The sequence below is a fragment of the Cnephaeus nilssonii genome (genome assembly GCF_951640355.1).
Source record: "Cnephaeus nilssonii genome assembly, chromosome: X".
NCBI classification, from domain to species: Eukaryota; Metazoa; Chordata; class Mammalia; order Chiroptera; family Vespertilionidae; genus Cnephaeus; species Cnephaeus nilssonii.
In genome coordinates, this window is record NC_137071.1 from 65280259 (window position 1) to 65300579 (window position 20321).

General features: G+C 38.2%; 1 pseudogene across 1 annotated transcript; it reads left to right on the forward strand.

Moving 5' to 3' along the window:
* The first annotated feature begins 3552 nt into the window (after positions 1-3552).
* LOC307095323 (trafficking protein particle complex subunit 6B-like) lies at positions 3553-3976 on the forward strand (annotated as a pseudogene). Its single transcript has one exon. The product of its transcript is annotated as a trafficking protein particle complex subunit 6B-like (transcript).
* The last annotated feature ends 16345 nt before the right edge of the window (positions 3977-20321 follow it).

Genomic DNA, 20321 nt, shown 5'->3' on the forward strand with positions numbered 1-20321 from the left:
CAACATCATTTCCATTGGACAGCATTGTTTTAACAATTAAATTCAGTACAAATTTACCATAAACCTGCTCTGGGCAAATTATAGTTTCTACTGTTAAGAAGCTAATATTCTCCTGAGAGAGAAACATGCACAACCAGAAACTATAACATGAGCAAAGGTGCTAAGTGTTCTAATTATGGGAGCAAAGAGAGAAAGTCATTCTGACTCAGAGGATTTGGGAAAAGCTTATTGTTGCCCATAGCATCTAAGCTGGTTTTTCAAAAAGAGTAATCCTATATAATAAAAGGCTAATATGCAAATTGTCCCCTTGGGAGTTCGACCGACAGAGAGTTCAACCACTCGCTATGACATGCCCTGACCACCAGGGGCGGTGTGGAATGAAGGAAGGCCCTGGCCAGAGCCAGAAGGCCCCAATCGGCCCTGATTGCTGGCCAGGCCTAGGGACCCTACCCATGCACGAATTCCATGCACCGAGCCTCTAGTATGAAAATAACCAGAAATTGACCAGGGGCTGGTGGGAGGTGTAGAGTGGAGTAGAAGAACTATTTCAGTGGAACATGAGCAAAGGGTACCAAGGTAAAAAGTTTGGGTCCTGCATGGAAAGTTGTGTTATATTGGTTGCTTGCATGAGTTTTTAAAAGAGCTCACATTTCTAAGTCTAATTCTTCTAATTCCTTTATAAAACTTTGCAGTTCAGGTTATTTTAATATTAATGATGAAAATGCCCTTTTTATTTTCCTTGTAATCTGAAGATAAGGTTTCAATCTAGCTATTGCTGCTAAGGTAATATTTCTTATATATATCTTACTTAATAATAGATAAACATGTAAATTGACTGTACCTCTGCTATGCCCACAGCCAATCAGGAGTAAGTATGCAAATTAACCAGACAATGATGGCGGGTTAATTTGCATATGCAAGCACGGAGTGGCCAGGCAGGAGTAGGATTACAGTTATGAGTACACAAAACAGTTTATTCTTGCATTATTATGTATTAATTATTGTATTATTTTCCACATGAACAACTGTAATCCTAGTTTTGCCCACACTGTATATACACAAGATATTCAATTTATATATATAAACAGGATATTCAACTTATTAATTTATAGTAAGATACATAACTAGTAACTATCCAGGTAAATGTATTCACTGAGCAGTACACTCTTTCCCTATAGGCAAATTTATACAGGAAGTCAAATTATAAGAACGAGAAAGCTTGGAGAGCCTAGAATCTAAGTAAGGGAGTTAGTTGGATATTTCTAATAGCTAGTGTCATCCAGCTATGACAGCCTAATGCATCTATTGACACTATTAGAATTTACCTGTTTGATTCTTTCTTAAGTGCAATGTATATCATGCCTTTCCTGTACTCAGAATCTGCAATAGTTTCTTGCCTAAATTATTAAATCCAAACTCTTCTACCTGGCTTTTAAGGCCCTATGTAATCAAGTGACATATTATTTAGTGGAATTTATCCCCCATTAAGATACATAATATAACAACACAATATAATGCAGCCATTTTAATATGAGCATTTTAACATAGTCATTTTGATGCTAAGATCTTTTGATGATGCTACCTGAGCAAGACTATTTAAATAGACATATTTAACAGATTCTAAAACAGAAACTATTAGACTACCATCTTTTTTAAAACCAAATTTGGAATATAATCTGTGACCACAACCTATTCGCAATTCTCTACCCTTATCTACCTAAACACGTGTCCCCATAACTTACTCAGTAAATGACCAGTAGTTAAGTATGTGTTAAATGAATTAACAACTGAATGTTAGCTAGTCATTATGTTGTTCTCATTTCATAGTGAAAAGACTTTCCTTTAGTTGGATCTTATTATATCCTAGAGGCCAAATGCATGAAATTCGTGCAGGGATGCGGCCCTCGCAGCCCCAGCTTCATCCAGTTGTCCGGAAGGTCATCTGGAAGGTCGTCCAGATGGTCATTCTGCTGTTCGGTCTAATTAGCATATTAGCTCTTTATTATACTATAGGATAGTTAATTTTTAAAATAAAATTTAATTAAATTTTCATTTATGCCCCCTATACTCTCCACCCACCCCTTTACTCCTCCCCCACTGCTGTCCATATCCATGAGTTCTTTCTCTTTTTTTTTCTTTCTGCTCAATCCCAACACCCCTCCCCCACCAGAGCTGTCAGCCTGCTATGTGTAGTTTCTTAAAGAGCTTTTCTCTGCTTGCCCCTGATTGTGATCATTTTTAATCCCTATGTATTCAGTGCAGTAAATAATCTATCAATCAAACAGATTTCCATATATATATATATATATATATATAGAGAGAGAGAGAGAGAGAGAGAGAGAGGCCCAGTGCACAAAATTTGTGCACTCGGGGGTGGGGGGGGTCCCTCAGCCCAGACTGTGCTCTCTTGCAGTCCGGGAGCCCTTGGGAGATGTCCCCACGGGGAGCAAGTGTAAGCCAAAAGTCGGACATCCTTAGCGCTGCCACGGAGGTGGGAGAGGCTCTTACCACCGAGATACTGCACTTGCCAGCTATGAGCCCGGCTTCTGGCTGAGTGGTGCTCCTCCTGTGGGAGTGCACTGACCACCAGGGGGCAGATCCTGTGTTGAGCATCTGCCCCCTGGTGGTCAGTGTGCGTCATAGCGACTGGTCATTTCACCTTTCGGTTGATTTGCATATTAGCCTTTTATTATATAGGATATACTACTTTGGGAATCACTAGTAGTATCCAAGTCTTTTTCTAGTAGTATTAATGTTTAAAACATGGCAATGCTTAGTTTATATTGTCCTTACCATGAATTTAGTAAAATGACATCCCTACCATGGTATTTCACTATAAAGCAACTGTCTTATTTTTATTAATTCTGGTAAGACTTTATTTTACATGGGAGCCAGTGGTCTTTATTAAGATCATAAATGGCTTGCTACTTGCTAAATCAAATACAATATTTTCAGTGCACATCCTCCTTTGCCTTCATATTGTATTTTAAACATTCATGTAACTCTTCTTGCCTGGGTTTCATGTCATCATGTTCTACTAGTTTTTCTCCACCCTCTATGATTTTTCACCTTTACTGTCTTCTATTTTTCAACCTACTTTTTGCATTATGGTGACCCCAGAGTCTCAAAGACACCTCACACTCCTTATGTTAAAACTAATAAACTCGTGATATCCATCCCACTTCCACAAACCTGATCTTTAAGATTTTTTTAACTCAGAAAAATGTTAATCACTTTTATCTAGTTTTACAAGCCAGAAAATTGAAAGCTATTCTTGAGTCCTCTCTCTTTTTCATTTTTATATGTAATCCACTATCAAATCCTGCCAATTATACTTCCTAAATATCAATTTTTTTCCTCTACTTTTGCCATTACCATCTTAGTTTATTCCATCATCTCAGCTGAACCTCCTAGCTGGTTCTCGTAACTTCAAGGGACCGAGTGAGGGCTGAGGAGGAACCTGTGCAGTCCAAATCGCTCAGGCACTAGTCAGGACCCAGAAGCCCGAACCAAACGGAGCCCAAGACCAGAGCTTGGAAGTATAAACAGGAAATGGCGGAGGAGGCATTGCTTTTGATTCTTCCTAAGGAGATGGGTGTCAGGAGTGTACAAGTCCACAGAGCGGGGAGAAGTGGAAAATTGATGCTGTATTACTAAGCTGGAAACCATGGGGTTTCAAGTGGGACAAGGATTGATAGAAAGGTTTGCAAAAGATACTGCAAAATTCAAGGATGAGTTAGATATCATGAAGTCCATCTGTAAAGATGTCTGGACTATAGTATTCAAGAAACAGTTAAACAATCTAAGGACAAATCATCAGGTCATCTATGCACTTCAGGACAACAAATTTTGTCTGCTTACCCTGATGTCAGCAGGAAAACAGTACTTCAAACATGCATCTAAGTATTTAACATTCACATGTAGCTTAATCAGAGGTGGCTTATACCAAACACTATTACAGGAACTGGAGATATAGCCATAAATGAAACAAAGTCCTTTCCCTCATGGAATTTGTGTTATTAATCTTGTTTTGAGTTTTCTATTTTTTACTTGGGGGGAAGGTTTATATAGAAAAAAAAAAAAGAAATCTCAAAAATTTAAAAATTATGTGATAAAATAACTTTTCCCCCCCCATTCATTGTCATACTGGAGCATTGTCTAGGGCCCATCCAAAGAATATTTAATTCTTTAAGAGAAGGTACTTAGTTTGACATAATATTACTATTTGTCAAGGCCCAGATTCTGAGAAGTTACATATTAACTTGTTGGGTTTTGTCCATTAGATGTGCAAATTATTCCTATTAGATAAAAAATTTTTAAAAATTATTGATTTTTTTTTTTTAGAGAGAAAGGAAGGGAGAGAGGGAAACATCTATTTGTTGTTCCAACCATTCATGTATCCATTGGTTGATTTTTATATGTGCCCTGACTGGGGATGGAAGTCACAATCTTGTTGTATGGGGACGGTGTTCTAATCAACTAAGCTACCTAGCCAGGGCCTAACAATTTTTTAATAACCCTAAAGATTATGGTCTTATTGCCTTATAGGACATTAACCAATTCTGTGTGCAATTTGACACCTTTCTTAATGGACTCTAAAACCCCTATCCCTCTAATTCTCCTTTAACCCAGCTTTTTTAAAAAAATTATATTTTATTGATTTTTTTTTTTACAGAGAGAAAGGGAGAGGGATAGAGAGTTGGAAACATTGATGAGAGAGAAACATCGATCACCTGCCTCCTGCACACCCCCTACTGGGGATGTACCTGCAAGCAAGGTACAGGCCCTTGACTGGAATCGAACCTGGGATCCTTCAGTTCGCAGGCTGATGCTCTATCCACTGAGACAAACCAGTTAGGGATTTAACCCAGTTTTACCATCCGGCTCATTCCCTTGTTAATGAATTAAATAAATCAGGGACACATCCTCACTTACATTTACATTAGAATTATGTTTATAACTTTTTATAAATCATACTTTGAAGGCCACCAATAATTTTGTTTACTGCAAGTTCTGATATGCACATAAAAGAAGGCTTGTTATATTTTATCCAGCATTACTAGATATTTAATAATATGAGGTTTTCTGTTCATCTAATCTCTCATGACTCAAGAAAAGAAACACATCTGCTCTCTGTGTTCTAAGCACATTGTTCTTCCTTCAATTCTACAAAGTTCTACATTTTTCTGCCCTCTGGGACTTTGCAAAAGCTTTTTCTCTCCCTGGAATTCCCCCATCTAACCCTCGTTTCCTTTAACTTGGTTCACTTCTACTATTCCTTCAAACTCCAAAAGTTATTTTCTTAGGAATTTTCCCTTGAATACCTTCAACTTCTACAAACTATTTCAGGTTCGTCTGCTATAGGGTTTTTTAAGAACCATGTTCAGTTGCTTCACAGGCATTTGCCAAAATTGTAATTCATTGTTTGACATCTGTCTCCCCACACAAGATTGCAATACAGCTTCAGTTTAATAGGAACAGAGACTTGTGTATCTTTTCTCGCAATTTTGTTCTCAGGTCCTGGCATGCCTCTTTGTTAGGTAACTCTTTGTTAGTACTTCTTTGTTAGGAATTTGTTTAATGAATTAACAAATCTTAGTTATCTTCTTTCTCCCCAGGTGACTCAATCATGCCTATAACTTCAATTAACTTTATGTTGCTTAGTCCCAAATTGGTGTTTAAAGGTTATGCCTCACTCCTTAGGTTCAAGTTCATATTTTTAATTGTCTTTTGAAGACCTATACCTGAATGTAGTATAGGTACATTAAACTTAACTGATTCAAAACTGAATCTACTGTTTCTACAACAGATCTGTATCTGCTTCTTTTTTAATTTTTAAAAATATATTTTTATTGATTTCAGAGAAGAAGGGAGAGGGAAAGAGAGATAAAAACATCAGTGATGAAAGGGACTCATTGATCCATTGCCTCCTACACACCCCCTCCTGGGGATCGAGCCCACAACCCAGGCATGTGCCCTGACCAGGAATCAAACCATGACCTCCTGGTTCATAGGTTGATGCTTAGCCACTGGGCCACACTGCCAGGCTGTATCTGCTTATTTCCTGTTGCATCACTATCTACACAGTCATCAACATTGGAACATCAGAATCAACAAAAAAGTATATCTACTTTTTCCCCCGCTCATTACATGCCATTAGTCATTAAATCTTATCAACTCTATTTCCAAGACTCTTGATCACACTTGTGCTTTCTCTATTCAATTGCTGTTCTCTTTATTTAGTTCTTCATTTTCTCTTATTCAACTGTTCCAATAGTTTTCATCTCTCTTTCTGACATTTACACAATAATCAGTTATTTTTTTTCTAAAATAGAGATTCAATAATGCAATTCTCCCTCTCCCTTCCTATCTCTCTAAAAATAATAATAAAATAACTTCAATGCCCCCATTACCTATAGAATAATATTGGAACCTCTTAGTAAGATTATTTTCACAATCTGAATAGACCAATTTTCCTATTTTCATTACATAAATCAACTCTGTCCTCTAGAAATAAGGCTATTTGCTTACTCTTGAACATATCATGCATTTTCATGCCTCCATGATATTATTCATGTATCCCATGCCTTTTTTGCCTGTTAACTTCATTTGGAAAACTCACACATATCTTTGAAGGTCCACTTTAACTTCAGAGTTTTTCTGTGAAATCTTTCCCATTGCATAATTTTCCAGCTTTCCCCATTCTTCCCCAGGCAAAATTAGTTTCTCTGTCCTGTTTTTTAGATAATATTTTTCTGTTGCATTTTGTACATATCTTGGCAGAAAATGTAATTCATATCATAACGTGTATAGCCAGAAACAAACAGGTAGAGATTCAGACATGCTGGGACATGTTCTGATGAACTGCTGAGACAGGCTGGGCTGAAGTCTATTTACTGAGGAGTCTTCTGAAAAAATAACTCCAGATGTGTCCATTGCTGAGGTTCAAACATATCTGGACATGTCAAGCAAATCTAAGGATCAACCAAACTGAAACCTATTTGGATCAAAGAATGAAAGTGAGAAGGCTAATCCCTATTTTGTAAAACTATTGTTTGGAATTCTCTGCTATTTTTTTAGATGACCTCTTATTCTAAAAAAAATAATAACTTTGCTTTCCAGCCTACTTTAGCCTGCTTGAATAATAAGGAAGATAAACTTAGCTGTCTGACCTTGTAGGCCAGAGACTAGACACGCCCATACTCTCAATGCCATGCCAGATGTATTTTTTAATTAGATAGAACTGTGTTGTTTTCAAGGCCAGCAACGAGATAACCACTAAGCACACATAGGGCTGGCTCTTTAATTAAAAGGGAAGTTCTGCTTGTAGCTTTGCTTAGAATTTGAATTCATTTTCTCTGAGCCCACTGTGGTGAATAAAGTGTGACTCCAAACTCTCTGAGCATTGCTTGATTTATTCTGGTTCTCTGTAACAAAAGGGCTTCACAAAATAATTTATCTTTAAAAATAAATAGGAAGTCACAATGAACATAACTCACTAACAGAAATAGTTTGCAAAGGGAAATAGGGTTTTTGAATACAGCACAGCCCTTGTTATTCAAATCTACAGGGAGCTAGAGGACTAGCATCAGAAGATAAAGGCAGCAAGCTAATACAATTCATGTACTAATATTATCTTGATTGAATTTGCTCCCACAGGATGGTATATCCTGGGGAATTTCAATTTTTTTAATATTAGTAAAAGTTTATGATAGTTATCTGTACCCATTGTCCCTGGTCCATAATAGTATTCATATGAAGATTTATTTTCTTCACATGGCTTCAGGGAGACCATTCTTTACTCTCTATCAACTTTCTTGGCTGTTTCTTCTTTTTTTAAGTATATATTTTTTACATTCTAAATTAAATTTATTGGGGTGACATTGGTTACTAAAATTATATAGGACTTAAGTGTATAATTCTATGATATATCATCTGTATATTGCATTGAATGCCCATCACCTAAAGTCAAATCATCTTCTTTGACTCCTTTACCCTTTACTACATACACCTCCACCAGCCCCTTCTCTCTGGTAACCACTATACCCTTGTCTATGACTTTATGTTTTTCTACTTTGTTCATTTGTTCCTTTCATTTGTAAGTGAAATCAGATGGTTCTTGACTTTTTCTGTCTGACTTCATTTTAGCATGACATTCTCAAGATCCATCCATGTTGCTGCAAATGGCAGTATTTTAAAATATTTTTATTGATTTTTAGAGAGAGAAGAAAGGAGAGGGAGAGAGAGAAACATCGATCACTGCCTCCTGTATACACCCCCACTGGGCATCAGGCCCACAAACTGGGCATGTGCCCTGACCAGGAAACCGGGAATTGAACCGGCAACCTTTTGGTACATGGGAAAAAGCCCAACCCAGTGAGCACACTGACCAGGGCTTGGTTGTTTCTTCTTGATCCCTTTTGTTTCATCTATTTCATCTTCTAGATTTTTAAACATTGCAGTTTTCCAAGTCTAAATATTGAGACTATTCTATTCCATTCTATTCTGTTTATACTCATGTCTCCGGTGATTTCTTTCAGGCTCATTGCTTTAAAATATTATCTCTAGTCTTGGCCAGAGTGGCTCAGTTGGTTGAGCATAGTCCCATTCTCTGAGAGGTCACTGTTTTGATTGCTGGTCAGGGCACATGCCTGTATTGTGCACTCAACCCCCATTTGAGGGGGATATATGGGAGGCGGTGATCCATGTTTCTCTCTGTCATCAGTGTTTCTCTCTTTCCCTTCCTCTGCCTCTAAAATCAATAAAAATCCTATCTAATAAAGAGGGAATATGCAAATTGACCATCACACCGTAACAAGATGGCTGCACTCACAGCAGAGGTGGGGATCCCGTAACACAAATGGCTGTGCCTACAGTGGAGGATGCGTTCCCGTAATAAGCCTTAATGAGCAATCAGCAGGGACCTGAGGCTGTGTGACGCTGGGCCGGGGCAGGGGACCTGAGGCTGCTCCCTCCGCCTGGTGGGGCTTGACTGGGGTCCTCAGGCTGCTCCCCCTGCCCCAGCGCCAGGCCAGGGCACCTCAGGCCATGCCCCCCACCTGGTGGGACCTGACAGGGGACCTCAGGCCATGCCCCCCACCCAGCGGGGTTTGACAGGGGACCTCAAGGTGCAACCCCTTTGTTGGGTCGGGGGAACTCAGGCTGCGCCTCCACCCAGCAGCGCTTGATGGGGGACCTGAGGCTGTGCCCCCTTACCAGTGGGGCTTGATAGGGGACCTGAGGCTGCACCCCCCTCCCAGTGCTGGGCTGGGGGACCTGAGGTTGCAGCCCCCCTGCCTGGCGGGGCTTGATGGGAGACCTCAGGCCATGTCCCCTACCCAGCGGGGCTTGACAGGGGATCTCAGGCCATGTCCCCCACCTGACGGGGCTTGATGGAGGACCTCAAGGCACGCCCCCCCTGCCCCAGTCTGGGCTGGGGGACCTCAAGCCATGCCCTCCATCCTGGCACCGGGCCAGGAGACATGAGGCTACGCCCCCTGCCCAGCAGGGCTTGACAAGGGTGGGACTGGCCAGGTCTGGATCTAGCCCAATGGGGAATGGGGCAGCCGGGTCTGGGTCTCACACAATTTTGAGGTGCATGTGGGTGGGCGGGGACTTGACTCTGGGTCCCGTGGTGAGCCCCCGACTCTCACAGGAGGAAGGTTTTCATATACATTTTACTAATTTTCTTTCATCTCTGACACTTCTATTATAATGAAAGGGCAAATAGCAATATTAAATTATTTCCTCTAATTAATCCCCTTTTAATGTGCACGAGTTTCGTGCACCGGGTCACTAGTGATTTTATAAAAAGACTAGAGGCCCGATGCACGAAAATTCATGCCAGAATGGGCCTTCCTTCCCCTGGCTGCCAGCACTGCCTTCATTCTGGCCGGAGCCACCTTTCCCCCTTCCCAGAGCAGCTGGGGCGGTGAGGAATGCCTTTGTCGTTTCCATGGCCTGCATATGCAAATTAACCTTCCATCTTTGTTGGGCTAATTTGCATACTCACTCCTGATTGGCTGGTGGGCGTCACAAAGGTACGGTCAATTTGCATCTTACTCTTTTATTAGTGTAGATTTTTGTCTATTTTGATTCTATATTACATAATTACATTTCAATTTACATTTTAATGTACGTTTGTTCCTCAAACAGAAATCTATTATATGCCATTTATATATTAGCACATCATGCTTTTTCTCATGTAATAATTGAATATCATTTCAAATGGGAAAAATAAAGGCCTATATTTTATGAATATTTAAGATGTTATAATAAAATTTACTTAAAATAAAATTTATAATACAATATTTAATAATACAATGATCTGAAATAAATTTTACTTTAAATTATTTCTACATAACAACTATCAGTCAGGGTTCTCAAGAGTACTGAACTAGTGAAAGATATGGAGAGAGAGAGAGAGAAATTCAGATTTTAAGAAATTGGCTCACATCATGGTGGGGCTGGAAACACCTAAATTTATGAAAGACTGATAGACTGCAGACTCAGGCAGGAGTTAATGCTGCAATCTTGAGGCAGAATTTCTTCTTCTCCAGGAAATTTCAGTTTTTGCTCCTAATGCCTTCAATGGATTGGATGAGGTCTACCTACATTCACTGAGGTAATCTCTTTTGCTTAAAGTCAACTAATTGTAGATGTTAACCACATCTACAAAATACTGTTATGGAAAAATTGGACTGGAAGGCATGGTGTTCCTCTGGGAAGGATGGTTCCTGGGCTCTTGTCCAGGTGGAATCGAAGAATGAAACCACAGACGAAAGGTGGTATAGTAAAAGGTGGAAATTTATTGAGAAACAAGCACACACTCCCACATGGGGAGGAGAAAGAGTCCCATTGAGTCCCTTTTTTCTATGGTTTATAAAGACTGCAGATCTTTGTGCCCTGATATCTATCCCCTCTGATTGGTCACTATCCCCTTAGATTGGTTACTATAGCAACTCCAGAGCTTGAACTTTTGAGATACTTGAGGCTCTCCTCTTTCCTCCCTTATTGCTTTCCCATTCCCTTTGGGCTTTCTTCTTTCCTCTCTGAATGAGGGCTTCCTTCCCTTTATTTTGTGAACGTATACCTTCTGCTGTTTCCAGTTCCCTTATTCTGTGGAAATATACCTTCTGCTGCTCTGTAGCCCTGTGCTTTTCCCATGGACTCTTAATTTCTAAAATTTCCTAAACCTGCCTATTTTACCCCTAAAAACTCCTTTCAATACCATCACAGGAGCACCTAGATTAATGTTTCATTAAGTAACTGAGTACCACAGCCAAACCAATTTGACACATAAAACTGACCATCACAGTAACTATGTATGCAAAAATCACAAAATATATTTTATGTATCAATAATTTTTAAATATCAATTTTGAAAACAGTTCAATAATATATAAATGGATAAAAATATTAGAATATATTGGTCCAGAGCAATGGCTTTTCCCTATATATTCACAGAAATATGTATTCAAAAAAAGCATGGTCAGCCCCGCCAGTGTTGCTGAGTGATAGAGCATTCACCCATGAATGAGGAGGTCATGGTTCGATTCCTGGTCAGGGCACATGCTAGGGTTTTGGGCTCAATCCTCAGTAGGGGAACGCAGGAGGCAATCCATCAATGATGTTTTTCTCTCATTGATGTTTCCATCTCTCTATTCCTCTCTTTTCCTCTTTCCAAAATCAATAAAAATATTTAAAAAAACATGAACACAAACTGTAATATCTAAAAGAAATAAAAGCAAATATTTTTATGGCAAAGATATGGAGACTCCCAGAGTCCATCCATTCAGCTTCCTGTCAATCTTGACAGCAAGCACTGCCATGAAACCCTAGTTTATCTTAGTACACTTTTGTAAGCTGTTGATATGCCAAATCATAAACTCAAATGGCTCCAGAAAAAAAGGCAAGTAACGGGAATGTATGAACAGTACTAAAAAGGCAACTATCAGGAACTGGCACTTGACTACATTGTCACGGAGACAATGGGGAGCAGTGGGGACTGTGGTATGCTGGAACAAACAGATCTTGTCTGAAACACAGCTTCTCCTCAGTTCTTGCTAATTGTTACCCTAAAGCAGTGATGGCGAACCTATGACACGCGTGTCAGCACTGACACGCTTAGCCATTTCTGATGACACGCGGCCGCTGAAGCGGCCGCATGCCGAGGATGAAACATTTGCTGCTCCTGAGGATGAAACATTTGTGAAATAATGTTTTTTCCTCAAAGTGACACACTACCCGAGTTATGCTCAGTTTTTTGGCGAAGTTTGACACCAAGCTCAAAAGGTTGCCCATCACTGTTAAAGGAATGCAAGCCCCATGTTAGCAGATCTCCTAATTTTTCAATTGCTGAAAATCAAGAATTTTTTTATGTCAAATCTTTTGATTTTGACATTTGTTTTTTATGTAAGGTCTTTTACTTTCAAAATTTGTAATCAATTTTAACAGGTTTAACACTTTAGAGAACAAACAAATCATACTGCAGGCCATATTTGTCTGTTTTCAGTGTCTGGCTTTTAGCACCAATACCAAATCATTTTTAGATTGGCCAAATATCAATAACACTTTTGTTTCTAATATTTCCCATTGCCAATTTATTCTTAAAAATATATATTTTTTAATTTATAAAACAAAGGCCTACACTAAATGCTCCATTACTGGTTATATATTTGCATTTGGTGGTTGAAAATATTTTCCTACATAAAAAGCTACTATCACCCCAGATTGTTTGGCTCAGTGGATAGAGCATCTGCCTGTGGGCTGAGGGGTCCCGGGTTTGATTCCAGTCAAGGGCACTTGCCCAGGTTGTGGGATAGATCCCAGGAGGGGTGTGCAGGAGGCAGCCCATCAATGATTCTCTCTCATCATTGATGTTTCTATCTCTCTCTCCCTCTCCTTTCCTCTCTAAAATCTATAAAAATATATATATTTTTAAAAAGCTACTATCTATCTTACCAAATTAAATTTTATCATGAGTTTTTTTATTACCAAAAAATAAAATAAAATTGCTTATGTGGTTAGGAGAAAAAAAATCCAACATTTCACAGTTCTTAGAGAATTAGCAATTAGATTTAAAATTTTAAAATTTGTAGATAATTAAATACGGTATACTATTTATTTTTTTGTTCATCCTCATTCGAGGATATTTTTTTCCATTGATTTTTTTGAGAGAGTGGATGGGTGGGAGGAATGGTGAGAGAGAGAGGGAGAGAGGAAAAGAGAGAAACATCAATGTATGAGAGACACATGACTGGACAGGGCCGGGGATCGAACCTATGACGCCTCAGTGTGTGAGCAGACACTCTAACCACTGTGCAACACTGGCCAAGGCAAAATATGATATACTATTTAGAAATGAATTAGTGGCTAATATTCCCCTCAGTTCCCCTACACATACACACACACACTCACACACACACACACACACACACACACACACACACACACTATTGCAGTTGTACTCTATTAAATAATACTAGTTTTTACAATTTTTTTAATCTTTTCTTTCAGGAATATGCACTTTCCTATCCAACTGGGGAATAAAATTGTATTTTGGTAATTCATAGAGAATATAAAAAACTTGTTTACTTATAAGAAAGATAGAAAAAATAGTTGAACATTTATAGAGAAAAGATTGTTCACACTTCAACTGTTGTTTTTATCCTAGTGAGGTAGTCATTGTTAGTTTCCTTTATTTATTCTAACAAGGCATATTCAATTTTCTCTTCCACTCAAAAGAAAATACACAGCATTGTGATTACTTGAAACATAATAGGGTAATTAGATAGAAAAGGTGCACAGAATTTTTATAGAGTTCTCTCTTGGTCATGCAAACATGTTCAAGGTTGCTTTGCATTGGCCAAATTCCAACCACTGCAGCAGCATCTGTTACTAACCAAGTTTATCTATCTTCTGAATTCAAATTGTATAACAGAGCACAATTATGTAGAACTTTTGGAAAATATTTTCTATTTTTTCTACTGGGCAGGAAACAGTACTAAATGTGTCAAAGTAACAGTTTTAGAAAGAAAGACATAATTTGAAACGGAATGAAAAGATTTGATCTATACTCTTTGTATTTTTGTATTAGCTTAAAAGGTTGAAAATGATGAAATTTTGCGCAATTCTCAGCATGTCATAGCCAGCATAGAATGTTTGAAATGTGATCTTTGTTTCATTGTGGCCACCCACAGAAATAGACATGAGTTAAGTGATGTCTTTATACAGACACCTCCAGACAAAGGCTTTTGCAAACAAATCCATGCAAGGGTTTGTATTCCCAAGGTTTTGCCTTGCTTTGCATTTGTGTTGGGTGGTAACATAATACAGTAAAGCACAAAGGTCCTGTCAGAGGCCTGAAGGAATTGATAAAATTGGTTTTCTCAGACATAAGGTCTATAGTCCTTTATTCCCCAAACAAAAACATAACTAACTAAATTATTTTTTAAAGAAAACAATACTTGTGAGTTGCCATTGTGATGACAGTCTTCAAAATCTGATGATTAGCCAGTAACTTAGATTGTTCACTCCCATTACAACTTTGTATTTCATTTCATCAATATTCTTAGAGGGACAGTTAGCAAACCTCAGAAAATGCAGCTTAAATTTTTGCAATAATGGGAAAAGAAAATAGTATACATATTTGGACTGTTATTTTTAAACTTCATTGTGTTATCTTTGCTAAAGTAATGGCATATTTCCAGGTCCTAGTACCTATTCAATTTTATGGGAATCATTCTCAAATGTATTATTACCAAGAAAAAAATGTGAATTTGAATGTGAATTTGAAAATGTGAATCATAAATCAGAATGACTTATGATTGTTGATGGACTGCAACAAGAAACTTCCATGACCAGAGCCAATCTTAATCCAAATACATAATTGAAGTTTTGCATGAAATTCAGTTTGCGTAAATCAAGTCTTTGGTTTAATGCTCTGTGATCATACAAATCCACAAGGACGCTGTGAAAAGTATAGATTTCCAGGTCTTACCTTTAAATTCCTGAATCAGAATCTCTAAGTGCGGGATCTGAATTTTTAAATTTTTAAATGAGATATTTGGGAAACACTGTTTTAACATAGATGAGATCATGTAAAAAAAACAACCCAAAACTGCATGATAAGTGGAAGTGGGGTGGGCATACATTTTTTTTTTTGTCTCAGCTGGGAAATTTTAATAGAGAAAGGGGACATTGTGAAAAATTATGCAGAACAATAGGCATAAATGCATAAATGTGACAATTCTGGGCAAAGTAATATCATCTGTCAATCTAATATTACTTCACACTTGAATATAACTTTTTAAAAAAATGAACTTTACTTTTTAGATCAGTTTTAGATTCACAGCAAAACTGAGCAGAAGGTACAGAGAGTTTCCATACGCCCCTTGTCCCCATACACACAACATCCTCCACTAACTGCATGTGGTACATTTGTTACAACTGATGAACCTACATAGACACAACATTATCACTCACAGTCCATAGTTTACAATAAGGTTCACTCTTGGTATACAGTCTATATACAAATGTATAATGACATGTATCTACCAGTATAGTATTATACAGAGTAGTTTTATTGCCCTGAACATTCTCTGCGCTCTGCCTGTTCATACCTCCCTCCTCTCTAAGCCCAGACAACCACTGAATTTTTTTTTTACTATCTCCTTAGTTTTGTCTTTTTCAGAATGTCATACTAGTACATTTGGAATCATACAGTATGTAGTCTTTTCAGAGAAAGATTGGCTTCTTTCACTCAGTATGCATTTGAATTCCCTCTATGTCTTTTCATGGCTTCTTAGCATATTTCTTTTTAGCTCTGATTAATAGTTTGATGTCTAAATGTACTACAGTTTTGTTTTGTTTTTTTTATCCATTCACCTAATAAAGGACATATTAGTTGTTTCCAAGTTTGGGCAATAATGAATAAAGCTGCTATAAACATCTGCATGCAGGTTTTGGGGTATACATAAGTTTTCAGTACATTTGGATAAATACCAAGAAGTGTGATTGGTAAGAATATGAATATATATATTTTCATGCACCAGGATATATATATATACACACTAGAGGCCTGGTGCATGAAAATTCATGCCCTGGAGGTGGGGGGGTCCCTCAGCCCGGCCTGCCTCCTCTCACAGTCTGGGAGCCCGCGGAGGCGGGAGGCTACCCGGCGATCAGGGGAAGGCAACACCCCATCACAATTTGCTGCTGCCACTGCCGACAGCACAAGCCTCAGCTGGCCCTGGTTACCTGAGCCCCAGGCGGCCCTGGGCGGCTGGGCAGCCGCCATCCGAGGTTTGCCTGTGCCTTGGGTGTTAGTTGGGCAGCTGCCATCCTTGCCTGTGCTTCAGGCCGGCCCTATGTGGCTGGGGGGCTGAGGGGACTGGGCGCTGTCATCTTGTGGCTGTGGGCACTGCCATCTTTGAGGGCGTGGCAGTCGATTAGCATATTCTCCTTATTGGCTGTGGGCGCCGCCATCTTTGAGGGAGGGCAGTCAATTAGTATATTCCCTCCTTATTGGCTGTGGGAGCTGCCATCTTTGTGACAGCGTGAGGGTCAATTAGCATATTCCCTCTATTAGATAGGATGGATGGATATATATATATATATATATATATATATATATATATATATATATATATATACTGTCTTCTAAAGTGGCAGTATTATTTTGCATCCCCACTAACAATGAATGAAAGTTCCTACTGCTCTGCATTCTCATCAGCATTTGGTTATTGTCAATACTTTGGATTTTGGTCATTCTAACAGATTTGTAGTGGTATCTCATTGTTGTCTTAATTTGCCATTCTGTGCTATCTGTATATCTTTTTGGTGACATGTTTGTTCAGCCCTTCTGCCCATTTTTTTTTTAAATTGGGTTGTTCATTCTCCTATTGTTGAGTTTTAAAAAATTATTCTTCAAATTTTAGATACAAGTCTTCTACAGATGTGTATATTCTGCAAATATTTTCTCCCAGTCTGTGGCTTGTCTTATTATTCTCTTTACATTGTTTTTTAGAGATTAGAATATTTTCATTTTAATGAAGTCCAGCTTATCTATTTTTTTAATGGTTCACACCATAGATATTATATCTAAAAAGTCAATTCCATGCCCAAGGTCATCTAAGTTTTCTCCTACATTATTTTTTAGGAATTTTATAATTTTGCTTTTTAACATTTACATTGATGATGCATCTTGAATTGATTTTTGTGAAGGGTGTGTGGTCTGTGTCCAAATTCATTTTTTCATGTGAATGACCAGTTGTTTCAGCACCATTTATTGCAAAGATTTTTTGTTTCATTTTATTGTCTTTGCTCCTTTGTCAGAGATCAGTTGACTGTATTTTGTGTGGGTTTATTTCTGGACTCTATTCCATTCCACTGATCTATTTATACATCCTTTTAGTAATATCCCACTGTCTTGATGACTATAGCTTTGTAGTAAGACTTGAACTTGCGTAAAGTCAGTCCTCCCAACTTTTTCTTCTTCAATATTGAGTTGACTATTCTAGGTCTTTTGCTTCTCCATATAGCTTTATAATTAATTTGTAATAACATGTTGAGATATTGATTGGGGTTGCACTGAATCTATGCATCAAGTTGGAAAGAACTGACATCTTTATAAAATTGAGTCTTCCTATTCATGAACATGTATTATATCTCCATTTCTTTATCTTTTTTATGTCTTTTATTAGCATTTATAGTTTTTCTCATATAAATCTTCTACATATTTTATTGGATTTATACCTAAGTATTTCATTTTTTTGGTTTGTTATATAAATGGTAATGTGTTTTTAATTTCAAATTCCACTTTCTCATCTGGTATATAGGAAAACAATTGACTTTTTCTCCAGTATTTGTTGTTGTTGATTGTCTCAAGTAGATCCCGGGAAAGGATCTGGGGTTTTTATCTAAGGCATCCCTTTTGATAAACTTTAACCGTGCAGGTGTTGGGACATTCAAGTAGTTGCTAGTGAAGAGGCTGCTCTACATAAGCAGGACCAAGGGCAGGCCTAGGACCAAAAAGACCAGAAGCTTTACTTTCAGTTTTAAGCATATGCAAAATGATTCAACTAACTGCCGGAGGAATTACACCACATGAAACATATGCAGTTGCAAATCACACATCACTTTATTACTCACAAAAGTTCCTGATGCTGCAGGTACAGGCTTACATGGGATCCCGGTGGTGCTGTCCTCTGCGGTCCGGCAGCTGGGCTGGTCTGGTCTGGATGCAGGGGGCTGGCATTCGTCACCTGAGAGCTTGGTTGCGTCTCGATCGGGAGGTACTAGCCATTCTTCTGTCCTCTGGCAGGGAGAGGAGCGTGGAGCGGCGTCACTTGCCTGACTGACAAAAGGACGTGCCTTTGTGGCTGTCTCTACAGGCGAGCACCGTTAGCTGGCCAGGACCTATTTTTAAAACCTGTTCATACCCACAGCAGTTCAGGTGGCTATCAATGAATTACATCAATGCACACATGTTAATCTCAAACAGGGCGAGGGGCTACATCTAGGGGGAGTACATAACTCACACAAATGGTTTTCTTAGCAAGTCACTCTGAGTCAGTAACTAAAGTTCAAATCCTTATCTATGGGGTACACACGCTTCAGGGCAGTGGGGAATGTGTCCTTAATATCACACTTTAAGTTTCAAGAAAGTTAATTCAAACATTTTAAAACCTTTTTAACATTTTAAACACATTTTTAAACATTTCTATATATTACTACAACATTGATTCTTTCAGATTTTCAACATACAAGAGCATGTCATCTGTGAATAAATACAGTTTTATTTCTTCTTTCCTAATCTGTATACATTTTTATTTTATTTTCTTGTCTTATTACATTAACTAGGACTTCCAATATGATGTTAACAAGGGGTGGTAAAAGGGGACATCCTTGCCTTGTTCTTGATCTTAGTAAGAAAGTTTTAAGTTCTTCACCATTATGAGTAATGATATCATAGATTTTTAGAGATGTCTTTTATTAAATTGAAGAAATTGCTCTCTATTCCTAGTTTACTGTGAGTTTTTATTATGAATGAGTGTTGAATTTTGTCAAATGCTTTTCTTGTATCTATTGATATGATCAAGTAATGCTTCTTCTTTAACCTGTTGATATGTTGAATTACATTAATTGATTTTTGAATGTTGAATCGGACTTGTAAACCTCAGATTAACCCACTTGGTCATAATAAATAATTATTTTTATGCATTGTTAGATTTCATTTACTAATATTTTGATGAGGATTTTTATTATCTATGTTCATGAGAGATATTGGTCTGCATTTCTTATAATGTATTTGGTTCTGGTATTAGGATAATTCTGGCCTCATGGAATGACTTCAGCAGTATTCCTTCTGCTTCTATAATCTGGAAGAAATTGTAGAAAATTGTTATAATTTATTTCTTAAATGTTTGGTAGAACACTCTAGTGAACCTATCTGGGCCTGGTACTTCCTGTTTTGAAAGTTTATTAATTTAATAAGTTATAGGCTGATTCAGATTACCTATTTCTTATGAGTTTGGCAAATTGTGTCTTTCAAAGAATTGGTCCATTTCATCTAGGTTATCAAATTTGTGGCATAAAGGTTATTTATAATATTATTTTACTAGAGGCCTGGTGCACGGATTCGTGCGTGCACCAGTGGGATCCCTCGGCATGGCCTGTGGGGATCGGGCCGAAACTGGCAGTCCAACACTGCCTGCCACTCCTGTTCATCCAGGCTCCGCTGGGCCTGCTGTGTGCTCATGCCTAGTCAGTCCTGATTGGGAGAGGCTCATGCCGCAGGGGCGCTCGCCAGCCATGAACCCTGCGTCTGGTGCCCATGCGTCAGCTGAGCAGCACTCCCACTGTGAAAGCTCACTGACCACCAGGGGGCAGCTCCTGCATTGACCGTCTGCTCCCTGGTGGTCAGTGTCGGTCATAGCGACCAGTCAACCGGTCGTTTGGTCATTCAGTCGCTTAGGCTTTTATATATATAGATTATTATTTCAACATCCACGGGATCTGTATTGATGTCATTTCTAATATTAGTAATTTGCATCTTTTCTAATTTTCTCTTGGTTAACTTTGCTAAAAGCTTATTGATTTTATTGAGATTTTCCAAAGAATTATCAGAGTTTGGTTTTCTTGATATTCTCTATTAATTTTCTGTTCTCACTTTTATTGATTTCTGTTCTTGTTCTTATTTATTTATTTTTTGTACTTGGGGTTTAATTTGCTTCTCTTTTTCTAGTTTTCTAAAGAATATTCTAGTTTTTTTCAGTTATATTAGGCTCCATTAAAACTCCAGCAGATTATTCTCTGCTG